At 38.0% G+C, this 12,982-nt stretch overlaps 1 pseudogene; it reads left to right on the top strand.

Annotated features, from left to right (window-relative positions):
* Nucleotides 1-401: 401 nt before the first annotated feature.
* The window catches only part of LOC101588442, a 21,599-nt pseudogene continuing 9,018 nt past the window's right edge, over nucleotides 402-12,982 (top strand).

The following is a 12,982-nucleotide window of genomic DNA, read 5'->3' as shown; positions in this document are numbered from 1 at the left end:
AAAAAAAAAAGAAAACAACACATCCTACCTAGACTAACAGCGATGTGTAAGTTAGCATGGAAGATAATAAATGGAATCTGTTTCAGAGTTAGCTTTTCTGAAATAGTTTTTCCATTTTAATATTTTACTGATTCTAAAGCATTGGATACATTATTTAGTAAGCCTTATATTCCTCATTGATAAAATGGAGGTCATGATACAGACATTCCTCATTTAATGGCCTAGTTATGGTACTGCAGCTAGCCCATTAAATGAATTGATCACTAAATGAGGAATTCTATATAGTGTGCATATTGCAACATTCAGAACAAAAAAGTGGTCAGAGGAAACTCCAACTTGATGACTTCACTTTTACTCACATAACTCTTACATGCAGTACTGCAATATATAACGAACCAAAGATGACTGTCAATACAATTGTACCAGAAGATACAACCCCCTCCCCAGAGCCAGTATATTTCATTTTGTTGGCTGCCCAGGTAAGATTTCCAATTACAGTTCCTGTCACTTTTGTTTCTTAGAAACAGCTGTTCACTATGATGCATAGCTGGTCACTGTGATGAATTTTGTAAGGACCAATTCCCAGTTGACAAGCCATTCTGCCTCTGTACTTCCTGCTTGTTTATCCTATATAAGCCCTAGACCACAAAAGATGAGAGCCTAATATTTTTGGAATGATCCCAATCAGTACCCACCCAATGTTCAATAAATCTGCTTACAAATCTTGGGAGTTACTTCAGTGTTTCTGTTTGTCATTGCCCAGACAGCAAAATTTATAGCACCGTACTGAAGAAGGCACTACCCTTAGGCCATTCTGCTGCTCACACACCTGTGTCACTAAGTCTGAACAGAGTGCCCTGGTCATAAGTCTGAGCAGGTATTAAACTGGTAGATCATTAAGTGAAGAATATCTATAACCTACTATATAATGTGACATCAAAGAGAAAAATAAGAACTATGATGTGATAACATATTATACCCATCAGATAAACAAAAGTGTTAAAGTCTGATAACAAGTATTGTTATGGAGGTCAGGAAATAAAATATGTATATGCAGTAGATGGAACTGTAAAGGAGAAAGCAACAATGGAACTAGCTAGAAATGAACATCCTCTGGCCAGTCATGCCTCCACCCTGGAAAAATTCGCACATATGAACAGACACACAAAAGATGTTTACTGCTGTATTATTTGTAGTGGCTAAAAATGGGGAAATCAAAATATTCTTCAAACCAAAAGTTGAACAAATTACAGAATATTGGTGTAATAATGAAAAAAAAATGCTCTTGAGACACATGTATCAATACAGGTAACTCTCCTACATAGATTAAGGTGAGTAGGAGAGTCAACTTCATGTTTCAGAATATCAAGGATCACAATGGAACTGGAATCAAAATGGAACTGGAAGAAGACTAAGCTTCACTCTAAGAGCCTAGCCTTGAAGGCAGGCAAGATAACTAATGTATTTTTGATTGTAAGAAAATGGATTGTTTTGTATTACAATGAGACCCTTAATGTAAACACATGAAAAGCAGTGTGTTATGGTGGGGGAGGGGAGCAGAACATGGTACTTGTCCTTTTGCCTGCCAAGCATTCCTTTCCTTTTATTTGTTGACCATAACTTTTATTCCCCTCAATCATAATTCCCCATAAACCTCCATTTCTGAACAGAGGTTGGGTACAGAATCAAGTCTAGGTAAATCAGATACCCTCTCTCTTCTGGAAATTTAAATATTGGGTGAATTTTTTTTAAGAAAGGAAGAAAAGAATACTGATGCCGGTATCCCCAAAGAGCCTAACACTGATAGGGCCACAGACTAATTACATTGGACCCCTTCCTTCATGGAAGAGGTAGGAATTTAAGATTCCTGTAGTTGACATTTATTCTGGATGTAGATTTACCAACCTCGCCAGTACACTAACAACTTTTATTCTGCCAGTAAACCAACAACATAGATGGCTTATTCACCATGATGCTATCCCATGACACATCACTTCTGGCCAATGAGGTCCATTCATGAGGGGAAGAACCAGTGGTACTCACTGCTTATATAGAACATGACAATTGCTGTTAATTCTAAATTATAAAATATATATCGCAAAACACTGTCATGAGATGCACAGAGCTAGACGGAGCTGAATCTGGAAATGTAGCAGTAACTGACAAACCCTAACCTGTCTACCTTAGAAAAGGTACGTGTGTACTTTCAGGACCCATATAAATGAAAAAAAATGGTGGAATTATATAGGAGAGAGAATTTTCTTTTTTTTCCTTTCTTTTTTAGGAGCATGTATGTGAAGTAAGGTGCGTTTTGAAGTGGGCAGCCAATAGGGTGAACTGAAGTGGGAATGTTTCGCTATTCTCAGCTGTCTAATATTCCAGGTCTCCTTCCTGATGAGCTTCACATGAACCACATGACCAGATTGGCTTAAGTGAGAATAATAAGATACAAAAACTAAATTTAAAAAAAATTGCAGCACTGGGATTGAACCCAGGGCCTCACACTTGCTAAGCAATCATTCTACTATTGAGATTATCCTCAGTCATTTTTATTGTTATTTTTTGTGTCTATTTCTTTTTATTTCTGAAACAGAGTCTTGCTAAGGTGCTCAGACTAGCCCTGAACTTGAAATCCTCCTGAGTAGCTGGGATGACAAACAGATGCCACCATACTTGGCTAAAATTTTTAAATTTTAGATGAATGGCTAAGAATGCAAAGGAATGAAGCAGTGGAAACATTTTTCTAACGTTGGTCACAAAATTAGGCTCTAATACTCAGAGGACAGCAGAAGATGGAAAGAAACAACTTAGCTTAAGTGTGCTGAGGCTTCTACTGTGAGACCTTCAACTCATCTTTCCTAGGGTTGACAAAGGTTATTTCCCAAAACAAGACTATAACTACATCTGATAAAGACACACAACAAAATTGACTGAAGAATACTAATTGAGCTACATAGGTCCAATTTCCCCTGTTGATGGAATCATAATTTTTATGCTGCACTTGACTCTGCAGGAAGCCTCAGGTATAATCATGCAAACCAGACCCTGAATTTAAGCTACAGAGGACTTTAAGTTCTCCTGCAGCTAAGTGCCTCTGTAGCCTACTCCTTCAGTTCTGGTCCTCAGCAGCTACCTACACAATATTTTTTTTCTCTATTAATGTACATAATCCACTGCTTGTAACAGTATATGGAAGCAGTTCCCAGACACACTCTATGGTTCCTTTAGCATCATAGCTTCTCTGGAAGAGTCAATGAGGACCCAGTAATGATGCCAGGATAGAATCAGAGGCACATTGCTCATCTTGAGAAAAGAAATATTTTCCCCACCCCAAACCCAAGCCTGGGACATTAGGGCCAAGGACACTGCTTTTCTTTAAATTTCCCTTGTTGGTTGTCACCTGCAGGCAGAGATGGCCCTCGACACCTAGGACACCACAATAGAAATGTCACTGTGGCCATGTGTGAACAACCAAGGGTGTAGCTGAGGGGGAGCTCGGTATTTCCTTGCTTTGACTCTACACTGTCACCTACAGAGGTGGCTGCAGATGGGAGGGTGTCTCCTATACACCTCCATCCAGTTCTTCCCGCTCCCTCCTTCCACATCCCTCTGCCTTTAACCTCATCTTATGGTATTCCCGGGCAACATAAACACAGCCTGGATTTATCTTAACTTCCCAGATAAACAGGTAAATCCCCATCACTGCCATTTCCCTCTGAGCCTTTGAATTCCACAAGCCCAGGTGTTTTGTGCCAGAGGGGCCCCTTGTGTATCTTTATATCCCTCTGCAGAGGGCAAGGATGGGTTGTGTCAGATCTGGGCCCAGGGGAGGCAGAAGGCATCTTTTACTCAAGGGTCTAGCTCATTTTCTCTTAAAAGGTCTAAATTAACAGACATGTGATAAATACAAGGGTTAATTTTCAAACCCACATGATAAATTCATAGCATAACTTGGTCTTATTTCACACAAATGAATGTCATAGCCTGATTATTGGATCTTCTTGTTATATGACAAAGCATTCTATAATAACCGACAGTCAATTTTGTCATGCCCACATTTTTTCTCAGAACTCGATTTCCACCACCCCAACCCCCACCACGGGGAGGAGCATGAGTTTAATTTGCTCCACTGAAACATGTTATGGTGGTCTGATTGACTGTAACTTTGGTCAACTCATTTACAACATTACATTTGTACAAAACATCTATGTGACCTCAACAGTCACAGTTTGCTCATGGATTGTCATTTATGAAAATACCTGAATGCATTGCTATCTCATCTCTCATATTTTAACATTTTCCAGTGAAGGATTTAGTGTTTTCTGCCACTTAATATGACATCCTGTGTGTTCTGTTTTTCAGTCTCAAAATCGATACACCTTGAATTCGACCATTTCAGAATCATAATTTTTTCACCATCAAATGATTAGCAGCCAGGAATGATCAGGAAGCCACAGCTTGCAACTATTGAGCAATACCAACATCGTGTTTTCCACAAGGAACCAATTCAGTAATAGTATCGTTCTGACATGAAATACTATAGTCAAGTAATATGGAAAAGAATAGGGAGCCTGCAATGTAAATTTGGGGCACCACGCTCCTGCCAAGGGCTGCTGATGCTCATGTTCTTCATTCTATCTGTAAAGCTTACCTATAACCTGCCTGCCTTATGGGGGTGTAGGACATAGTTTTGCATGTAAAAATACTGCTTTAATGGTTTCTGCTATTTCAATACAAATGTTAAAATGTTTCTCCGTCATGAGAATATCTAAGTATCAAATGTTTACTGTCCTTGAATATAGTTGTGAATGTAAATCTAATTATGCAAAGCACACCTGTATAAGCAAAGGCTCAACCCTAGACAAACAAGTGCATCTGAAGTCTTTCTGAAGTTGATGTTCAGATTAGCAGAAGTATGTAATTTTCCATGGGTTTCTATTTTGATTTCTTAAAAACAGAGTAAACCTATAAATTTCCGTTTATCTACCTCTCCCTCTTCCCTCCTAAGCCCTCAAACATACACATAGGCAGATGTAAAACACAAGTAAATAAAATCTGAAAGAAACAATAGATACTATGAAAATGAAAGAATCTTTTCAAAGGAAGAAATAACTGGGATGAGAAAAAGGACAAAAGAAAGAAAGAACAAAGGGGAAAAGATGCATTTGTGTATATATACAAGACAGTTTGGATAATTGTACTGCTAATTTTTGCCAGTCTATTGAAATGAGCAGTTAAATTTTTTTCTTCTCTTTTTTAATGTCTTATAACTTTTTAAAATCAATTTTGCATGCTTATATCTAGTAATTTAAACAACTAATTTTAACACATTATGCAATGTAACACCATTTGTTAAATTCCTATTATTTTGTTTAGTGAAATTCTGTATCATTTCTAATGTTTTTTAAACTATTATTCTCTTTGAAAAACAAAAAAAATTTTTAGAAGTACCATTTACATATACAAAGTATTCCATGAAGTTTGTACTAAATTATTTAACAGTGGAAAAACCCTGCAATCATTTCTAGACTAACCAACTCTAATTAAAAGTATGTTTTGTTAGCTAAGAGATTTTTTTTCAAAAATTAAAGCCTGTTTTTAGAACAGTTTTAGATTTACAGAAGAATGGATAGGATCATGCCATAATCTCTTATATACCTGGATATTGGTCCTCTTGTCTTTAAAATATTATATCAATATAGTACACTTGTTGCAATTAATGAACAAACATTCATATGTTGTGATTAGCTAAAGTCTACCATCCATTCACATTTCCTTAGTTTTCACCCAATTCCTCTTTTTGATCCCAGGATGCCATTAAGGACACAATATTATATTTAGTCTTCAAGTTTCTCTAGGTCCCCTTGGCTAGGATATTTTCTCAGACTCTTTGTTTCTGATGTCTTTGACAGTTTTGAAGAGTATTGATCAGCCACGTTGCAGGATTCTTTTTCATTTCTCTGAAGTTTTTCTCCTGAGACAGCTTTTGAGGAAAAATAGTGCCACTGTGAAATGCCACTGTATCAAGGGTACAATATCACTGAGGTGATTTATGACCATTGTTGTCGTTGACCTTAATCACCTGACTGAAATAGCATCTGACGGTCTTCTCTGCAATTGCTTTCCCCCCTACTTCTTTCTATACAGCAGGCACGGAAAGGAAGTCATCATGTACACCTGACTGAAGGTATAGGGTGTGCTGTTCTCTCTCCTTCGTGGCTAAGCACCTGTATAAACTACTTGAAATCCTGCTGTACAGGAAATACTACCTTGCTCAGTTCCAGCACAAGTGTAGCAGTATCTGAACCGTTAACCTCTCTTTCCAGGAAGTAACTTGAGTGAGATTATTTCAGATAGTTGCAGTCCATTTAGATTGTCTTGTTCTCATTCTATGCTAGGATCCCATAATTTCCTAAATGACTTTTTCAGTTTTACACAATTAGGTTCCACTTTTTGTCCCACTAATTCTGTGAGCTTCAATAAATGCATTATGTTCTCTATTATAGGACCATAAAGAATAGTTTCACATACCAAAAAATTGCTCCTATCTAATCATCTCTTCCTGGTCTCCTCAAATTTGTGGTAACCACTGATCTTTTTATTTGTGTGATTTTGCCTGTCCAAACTATCGTATGGAATCACACAGTGATAGCCATTTCAGATTGACCTCTTCCATTTGACAAAATGTAGGTAAGTTTCTCTGCGTCTTTGTGTGGCTTAACAGCTATTTCTCCTCACCACAGAATAAAACTCTATCATATAAATATACTTGCTCACTCACTCACCTATTGAAGGACATCTTGGTTGTGGCCAGATTTTAAGGGATTACATATAAAGTCACTTTAAATATTCATGTGAAGAGTTTTTTGTATAGATATAAGTTTTCAACTCAGTTAGATGAATACCTTGGAGTATTATTATTGAATTGTATGGTAAGACTATGTTTATCTCTGTAAGAAACTTCCAAAATATCTTGTAAAGTGACTAAACCATTTTCCTTTTTGATCAGAAAACATGAGCATTCTGACAATAATTTTGTTTAAGTGTGAGACTAGGAAAGCCTTCAGTTACCCAAAATCTCATTGCTGCAGAACAGCTCTGTTATGGGGATTAGGCAAAAATTCAGCTCATGATTTGTGCTTTTTTGGAAATGAACAATGAGCTTCTATAACTATTTGGAAATAGCATTTATGTTTGAAGCAACATCAAGTGGTAATTCGCTTTTTTTGTCACAAGTCAGCATGCTCTAGCCTTAACACTATATGCTGACAACCTGTTCACTAGGAAAGATTACTGGAAAGATTAAGTAAATACATCTATAACTCATCCTATACATGCCAATATTTTATGCAAAGGGAAAGCATGCATCATAAACATTGTTATTTTAACTATAAGGAAGTTCAGGAGCTAAAAAGACTGTCTCCAGGAGCCCAAATACAAGTCAAAAAAAGTGTTACAATTATAGATCCTTTACCTGGTGTCTGGATTTAAAAAATCTGGCTGTGTTACTTACTAGTTATGTGATGCTAGGCAAGTTTTTTAATCTTTCTGGCCCTGATTTCCCAGCTACCAAGTGAGAATAGCAAAAACATTTCCATGTTATAGTTGGAGCCAAGCAATAGCAATGACTTTCTATGCACAGTCCCCCGGCTTCACTTCAGGACAACTCCAACTTGTCCATGGGTCAGGATCATCCCACTCCCGGGTTACCACTGGGATCAGCAAAACCTCCTCTTCCAAGGTCACCTTCTTCCAGCTTCTCCTGCACAGTCCTACTTTCCTCTGAACTTATCCATAGCCATCTTTCTTAGTGCATGTCCCCCCCCCCAATTATGTGCATTCACCCTTCCTGTCAAGTTAAAATTTGGGTCTTTAAGAACAATAATAAGAGGGGCTTCAATGCTAGCAGTCAGTCTGTCAAGATATACTTCTTTTTAAAATATGGGTGTCATCTTCTCTTACTTTAATTAATTGATGACTCTAGTTTCGAGAATTAGCCTAAATAGTTTTCTGGAATAGTGGCTATGAGAGTGCAAACAATAGGTATGGGGGAAATTGCCTTTAAAAAAAAAGAACACATTCTCTAGACCCCTGGTGGTGACCTCTAGGAGTATACTTGCAGCCAACCAACTTTAAGATTTATAGAGCATCCTTCCACTTAAAATTGCCATCTCATAACTCATTACAAAGACACTTATGTTTAAAGTAATTAAGAACAAGAGAAGAACATGAAAATGTAGGCAGATAAGAAATTCAATTAAGTGGGCTCTGCTACCTTTAAATTCACCAACAAAGGAAACCACCCCCTTTTCTGCTAGCCTAGGTCCTAAAAGCCAAGAACATAAATTGTGTCTCCCCTTCAAATGAACCAAATCTTTTGCAAAGCCCAAGAGCAAAGCTGAGAACAACCTGGTAATTCAAAGAGCTTATTTATTTCCTGGGTGACCAGGAACCTATTACAAGAAATGAAGTCCCACTACCTTGAATGCCAGTGGGGACAGTGACACAATTGATGAGGGAGGTCAGTGCTTGGCTTCAAATGGCCCAGAGTCAGGAGCAGGACAGTTGGGCACATCAGGTGGAAGCCAAATTTCAATTTGACTTGATGTAACCCAAAGTTAAGAGAAAAATAATGACAGAGAAGCTCACAATATTTGATACCTAACATGTAAAAAACAATTGACAGACTGGTCATTCATATTTTGTATCTTTTTGTAGGTCATCTAGCTTTTTATTAGCATCTTCTGAGTGCTCCTACATCTTTTGGGCTATTACATCTATTACATGTTGTGTATATATTTTCTAATCCTCTGTCTTTGAGCTATTTTCTGTCCTCCTCTGCGATTCTTCTCAGTGACTCAGGTGTGTGGCTCATATTATTCTGCCCTTCAGTTTCCCCTGAACTGGCTTCAGGGAGTTTAGGAGTTTTGGGTAGTGTTTTGTTTCCTCACCTTCTCATATTTCTAGGGGGTGTGTATGTGTGTGTGTGTGTGTGTGTGTTGTTGTTGTTGTTTTATGCAAAGGCTTGCAGATGCTTATAGTCTAAAAACTTCATTGCTAGTATAGAGATCTCTTCAGCTGCTTTTCAGTGTTGTAGTTTGAGCTTGGATAACTACAATCCTTTGTCACAGTCCCAAGATCCAATCACCTTGGTTATTTGAGGGAGTATGATGCAGTGTATTTAGGCCAGAAAACAAGTTAAAGAACTTGTTTGCAACTTTAAAAAGAAAACCAGCCTAAGACTTTGATTTCTGTAACATCTCTTTCTCAGATGAGTTCAGAACAGTTAATGCCCATACCTAATTAGTGCTCACAGTTTGAGGTTTCTCATAATTGTGATTTGCTAGGGACCTTATTTATGATTCATATAAGACTCCACAGGAACTTTTTTTTTTAAAGAAATAAACCTTTATGAATCTGATCCAATTATTTTAGTTTGATAGTCTGGTGGGTGAGTGGGAGCACGAGGTCTTCCTGGAGCACTCTCAAAACCAGCACAGCCTTCAGACCCAGATGGGAGACCTCTTGAGCCAGGTCCCTTCTTTGGCAGGAGCCATAGTTACAGAGTGAGAGGCATTCAGAAACTGAGGTGCAACTTGGTGGAGAGCACTGGGCTCAGTTAAAATGTCTCTAATAAACAGAGATGCAACAAAAGCACAAACAGGGCCCAAGAGCTTCTTCTAAAGAGCTGGCCAAATAGCTCAGAGGATTAAAACACCTGCTTAGACAGTCACAGGGGCTGGGAGTTCAATCCCCAAGGCCTGCCATGCTGGTCCTGCCCCTGGGGCGCTGAGACTGTGATTGAGACTGGCCATGGTGGTGCACGCCTTTAATGCCAGCACTCGGGAGGCTGTAAACAGGAGGATCACTATGAGTACAAGCTAAGCAGTGAGACCCACCCTAAATACAGAAAAAAAAAGAGCTTCTTCTAGAAAAGGCTGTTCTAGAGCTGACAGTGTCTCCATGTGAAAGCTACAGAGCATGTTGAGCCATCACAAATTTGCTGAACCTGGCTCAGAGAAGCTGGGGCCAGATCAACATCAAGGCACAGAAGAGAGACACAGAGTGATAGGTGTCCACATGGCATCGTGGTACAGTGAGGGCTTCAGTCTCCTTCCACTGTCTCATTCCTTCCTGGGTCATTTGAAGTCTTTTAGTACAAGTGATAAGCCATGAATTGTAATCCTCACTGGCAATGGCAACATCAGTGTTATGGATGTCCCTACTGTTGTGGAGGCCAGAGAAAGTTGGTAACTGCCCAAGAGCGCAATACTACCTGTTGATGATTGGATCAGACTTTTTGTGTACAGTGTCCTGCAGAGTCCTTAGAAGCTTGGTACCAGGACCCTCCACTCAACAGAGAACCTACACACATCCTCTTACATACTTTAGGCCATTTCTGGATTATTTATAATGCCTAATACAAAGTAAATTCCACATTATACTGTATTGTCTAGGGAGTAATGACACAGAAAAAGTTTGTATGTGTGAGTACAGATGCAATATTTTCCCTGAATATTTCTAACCAACAGTACATGCAGAAGCCTCAGACATGAAAGTCCAACAGTCTTAGTTTCAAGTGGCTGTTGTGAAAAATTTCATGGCTGAATATTTTCTCAAGGGTTTTGGAAGCTGGAAGTCTAAAATAAGTGTTAGAGCATTGAAATAAAGGTTTTGGGAGGGCTGCATTCCATCCAGAATCTTTAGAAAATAATTGATTCCCTTGCAATTTCTGACTTCCAGAGCTACATTTCTTGCACCCTTTGGATCATGGCCCCTTCAACTGTCTTCAAAGCCCACAGAGCAACATGTTGCTTGACTTCCCATTGTCATCTTCTGCAGCTAGATTTTTCTCTTCCTTCTTATGAGAACATTCAACTACACTGAGGGACCATGCAAGGATTTCCAACATCACCTTCCCCATCTCAGGATCCATAACTTAATCACAGCTGTAGCCTTTCCTCCTATTCAGTTATAATCACAGGCTCTAGGAGTCTGGGTATCTTTGTGGGCTATTATTCAGTCTATACCACCCACAAACTGTGAGGGTCCACCTTCAGAAAACAAAATAAAAGTGGACACGTGGGGACAGGGAGAGCACAGGAAAGGAAAGAAAGAAGGGTATCAGAACGGGGAGGGGTCAGTGGGTCTGTAAGTTTCAAAAAGCTAAGGATACTGTGCACTCTCCTCCATCCTCTGTAATAAAATGAACCTGCGTGCCCTTCCAGATGCCATCTGCATTTCCCACATCAGAAGCCACCTTGATGTTAGAAATCACAATGGAATTTGAAACCGAGCAACTATCCCGGTCAACACCTGGCAAAAAGTGGAGCAAAGGTATGCCTAATACTACTACTTTGTTTTTGCTGAACATACTCTTAGTAGTTAAAAGAAAAGGACAGGTATTTTTTTCCACTGTTGTTCAATTTGAATCTCATCCCATATAAGTAAAATCAACTTTAGCAATTAGACAACAAATGAATAACCACAGTGGTATTACAAGATGTGATCAAAAAATATGAGGAATGCTTAGAGATATTTTTTAAATGTACTACATTAAAGACACATTGGATTAATTTCTTTCAAAATACTCCTCACTTCAAATATGTAGTCTATTATTCTTTCCACTTTCTAAAGCATCTCTAAAAGGTCTCATTCGTTATATCTTTTCATGGCCACCTCAATGACCTTAATCAATTCAAAATATTCACAGCAATTTCTTCTTTTAATTAGTACAGTTTACAGTTCACAATGCTTGCGTTATTTGAAGGGAGTCGGCACATGTACACAACACATCTTAATTCTCTTTCATTCCTTTCTTGTCTCCTTCCTCCCTCCTCCTCACTCCGTCCATCTCTTCATTTCCTTCCTATTTGAGAAAGATCTCTCTCTTATTATCTGTCTTTTATTTTCCTCTTTATCTGTAATTTGCATTTCTCATTTAAGAGAAAGCATGCTGTATATGTATGTGACTTATTTCACATAACAGTATGATCTTAAAGTGCATCTATTTTCTTATAGACAACTCAAATTTACCCTTTTCCTGTGGCACCATAGTACTCCATTGTGTATAAATACCGCATTTTCTTTATCTGTTCATCTGTTGATAGACACAGAGGCTGCTTCCAAGATTTAGTTATTAGGAATTGTGCTGCTATAAACATGGGTGTACATGGATCACTATAATACAGTGTCCTTAACTCTTTTAGAAAGACACATGGAGGAGGAATAGAATTTCTATTTTTAGTTTTTTGAGGAATCACCATACTGATTTTGCATAGTGATTATACTAGCATTGCCCCAAGAATATAGAAGTGTTTCTTTTCCCCTGCAACCTTACTAGCAATGATTTATTACTGATTTCTTGATGATAACCATTGCTTCTGGGGTAAGATGGAATCTTGGTGTTTTTTTTCATTTACAATTCTCTAATGGCCAGCAAGTATGAACATTTCTTCACATTTGTATTGGCTTTTTCTAAGGAACATCTATTCATTTCAGTGGCTCTTTTTCTTTCTTTCTTTCTTTCTTTCTTCTTTCTTTCTTTCTTTCTTTCTTTCTTTCTTTCTTCTTTCTGACTGAATCTTTTATTTTTAGAGGGTCTAATTTGAATTCTTTATGTATTGTAAATATTAGTCCTCTAAGGAATAATTGGAAATTTTTTTTTTCTACTCTGTACTTTATCTCTTCATTACAACCTACAGATGCAGTTGCTGTGATAGTTGTTTCTTTTGCTGGACAGAATATTTTTCATTTAATATGACCACATTTGCTGATTCTTGCTGTTATTTACTATGCAACTGGGGTTCTCTCAGAATTTCTGTGAAATAAAAATACTACTGTGAGTCTTCATCCAAATTATTTACTAGATCTGGCACTGTGTGACTTCAGGGTCCTCTTGAAAGTCAAAGTGACTGTAAAAGATAAATGTTTTAAATTGATTCAAGACACAGGCAGCCAAATAAACACACACACACACACA

The sequence above is a fragment of the Octodon degus genome, unplaced genomic scaffold (genome assembly GCF_000260255.1).
Source record: "Octodon degus isolate 3935 unplaced genomic scaffold, OctDeg1.0 scaffold00177, whole genome shotgun sequence".
In the NCBI taxonomy this organism is placed as follows: domain Eukaryota; kingdom Metazoa; phylum Chordata; class Mammalia; order Rodentia; family Octodontidae; genus Octodon; species Octodon degus.
This window is presented reverse-complemented; position numbering and strand designations above follow the sequence as displayed.